At 46.6% G+C, this 3404-nt stretch overlaps 1 pseudogene; it reads left to right on the top strand.

Annotated features, from left to right (window-relative positions):
- The first annotated feature begins 2144 nt into the window (after positions 1-2144).
- On the top strand, positions 2145-2262 carry LOC126203368 (5S ribosomal RNA; annotated as a pseudogene).
- Positions 2263-3404: the final 1142 nt, after the last annotated feature.

Raw genomic sequence — 3404 nt, forward strand, 5'->3', positions numbered from 1 at the left:
TTTGAAACGCCTTTCATTTCTAAGAACAAACAAGTAGATTTTGAGAGAATTCTGTTAATTTTTTTTTTTTTTGGGTAATATATTTCTGAACGGTTTGATGAAGCAAGCGTCGAATTCTTCTCCTGTCTCAACTCTAACCTCTTCATCTAGGAATATTACTTGTACCCTATATCCTCAGTTGTTTGTTGAGTGTATTCCAATCTCTTTCTCTACCTTTTTTACCCTCTCCAAATCCCTCTAGCACTGTATTTTTACACATGTCATATCTTCCTGTCCATTTTCGTTGTCAATTTTTCTTTCTTTATCAGTTCTGCGGATAACCTCTTCGCCGGCCGTGGTGGCCAAGCGGTTAAAGGCGCTACAGTCTGGAACCGCGCGGCCGCTACGGTCGCAGGTTCGAATCCTGCCTCCGGCATGGATGTGTGTGATGTCCTTAGGTTAGTTAGGTTTAATTAGTTCTAAGTTCTAGGCGACTCATGACCGCAGAAGTTAAGTCGCATAGTGCTCAGAGCCATTTGAACCATTTTTTTTTTTTGAAAACCTCTTCATTCCTTACCTTATCAAACAACATAATCTTAGACATTCTTGTGTAGCACAACACTTTAAACGTTTTGATTCTCTTCTGTCCCAGATTTCCCAAAATGCACGATTCCCTACCATACAACGCTGTGATCCAAAGGTACATTGTCTGAAATTTCTTTCAAATTTCAGCTGGGCACACACGACTTGTCTTCCGCTGTGGGAGACAACTGCTGGCCTGCCGATCTCAGGCTCGTCGCTTCCCACAAACGGGCAGGCCCCGCCCGGCATATGTACCCTTTCGGGTCTGGCTGGAGGCCAGGTCACCCTGTGCGTGGAGTAAATAGCTGCGGTTTTCGTATTCATTTGGACACGGGGTTGAGGTACACGCTCGACAGGCCAGAGGCCACAGATTACGGATTTCAAGTGTTGCGACTGTCTCCCCATACGTACGTTGTACACTGAGGTGCCAAAACTCATGGGATACCTCCTAACATGGCATCGGACCTCCTTTCGCTCAGCGTAGAGCAGCAACCCGACGTGCATGGACTCTAGAAATCGATGGGAGTCCACTTCAAAAATACTGCCTCTACAGCCGTCCACAACTGTGAAAGTATTTCCGGTGCAGAATTTTGCGCATTAACTGCCTCCTCGAATATGTCTCCTGTCAGGCGATCTCGGTAGCCAAATTATTCTCCCGAACTGCCCAGATTGTTCTTCAAGCCAGTCCCGAAAAATTGTGGCCTAATGACATGGTGCAGTGCCATCTGTAAGAATTCCATCGTTGTTTGGGAACATCAAGTCCATGAATGGCGGCAAATGGCTTCCAAGTTGCTGAACATAACCATTTCCAGCCAATTATCGATTCAGTTGCACCTAAGGACCCAGTCTGTTCTACGTAAACACAGCGCACACCACTATGGAGCCACCACAAGCTTACACAGCGCGTTGTCGACATCATGGGTTCATTGCTCCGTGACGTCTGCTTCACACTCGAGTTCTACCATCATCTCTTACCAAATGGAAGTGGCCACGGTTCTGCAGTCGTCTAGGCGCAACCGATATGGTCAAGAGACCAGGAGAGGCGCTGCAGGCGATGTTGTGCTATCAGTAAATGAACTTGCGTTGGTCGTCTGCTTCCATAGCCTACTAACGCCTGATTTTGCTGCACTGTTCGTCGTCCGTTCCACAAGGATTTCTGCGGTAATTCACGCAGTGTTGCTTGTCTGTTAGCTCTAACAACTGTCCGCAAACTCCCTATCTCGGTCGTCATGCGAAGGCCGTCAGTCTCTGCGTTGTATTTGGTGAGAGGTAGTGCCCGAAATTCGGTATTCTCAGCATACTCTTGACACTGTTGATTTCTGAATATCGAATACCATAGGGAGTTCCGAAATGGAGTGTCCCATGTGTCTAGCTCCAACTACCATTCCGTGTTCATAGTCTGTTCATTCCGATGACCTGGCCAAAATCGGAAACCTTCTCACATGAATCGTCTGAGTACATATGACAGCTCCGCGAATGCTCTGCCCTTTTATACCTGTAACTTACGTACGTGTTAATACCGCCATCTGTATACACGCATAGCGCCATCCCATGATTTTTGCAGATATGAGTGCAAAGTATATGGCAACGGCCTTGCCGCAGTGGATCCACCGGTTCCCGTCAGATCACCGAAGTTAAGCGCTGTCGGGTGTGGACGTCACTTAGATGGGTGACCATCCGGGCTGCCATGCGCTGTTGCCATTTTCAGCCTCGTGGTGCCAATTGAGAAGCTACTCGACCGAATAGCAGCGGCTCCGGTCATAGAAAACCATCATAACGACCGGGAGAGCAGTGAGCTGACCACACGCCCCTCCTATACGCATCCTCACATGAGGATGACACGGCGGTCGGATGGTCCCGATGGGCCACTGTGGCCTGAAGACAGAGTGCCTGCCTGAGTGCACAGTGCTGTGTTCCTAAGACATTAATGCGTGTGGTACATTTTCGTACTTTGAAAATCGTTTACATTATAGAGAACGCAGATAATTAAGGCCGTCGCCAGCGTTTAGTAGGTTATGTGCTCCTACGGTTCTCGAAAGAGAAACCGCACAAAATGGGTGAAAAAATGGACTGACAAAAGGCATGATTTGTAACATAACACACCTTCCCTTGCAGTGGTGTAGCTCTCTAGGCTTAGCTTCGAGGTGTTAAATATTATTTTCGTCAAATCTTATGTTAAGGTGCTCTGTTAGACCATTTCCCCTGTGTTGATGTGGTATTTCACTTGTCTCAAAAAAATGAACAAGCCAGACTAAATTTTTCATCTGCGGAATAGGGTGGACGCAAAGAGAGACACTCTTGTGTCTTTGCATCGTTTTCAGTAATAAACACGGTGAGTGCTACTAAACAATAGTGTGGATTACAATCTTACTTTAAAACTATTAAACGCTGTATGTTTTATTAAGAAGGATACACAATATTACGCAGGCAAAGCGGGCACTTGATTTCTTCTTCTAGTCTCAGCAGCGCTAGTACAGAAACAGGTATGAGACAGCCTAGGCACAATGAGAGGAAGCCGAAAGGCACGCGCTTAAGCTCACGGAGGCTGGCGTGAGGTCTGAAACAGGATACGTAATGAATGCTATAAAGAAAAGTACGTAGCTTCTGGAATACTTAACTTTAATCCACATTTGTAGAACATCGCTCTTGATGATACATTAACAGAATCTCAATATCAATTGAATACGGCGCCTTGCTAGGTCGTAGCAAATGTAGCTGAAGGCTATGCTAACTATCGTCTCGGCAAATGAGAGCGTATTTGTCAGTGAACCATTGCTATGAACGTCGGCTGTACAACTGGGGCGAGTGCCAGGACGTCTCTCTAGACCTGCCGTGTGGTGGCG

Source organism: Schistocerca nitens, chromosome 1, assembly GCF_023898315.1.
Source record: "Schistocerca nitens isolate TAMUIC-IGC-003100 chromosome 1, iqSchNite1.1, whole genome shotgun sequence".
Classification (NCBI taxonomy): domain Eukaryota; kingdom Metazoa; phylum Arthropoda; class Insecta; order Orthoptera; family Acrididae; genus Schistocerca; species Schistocerca nitens.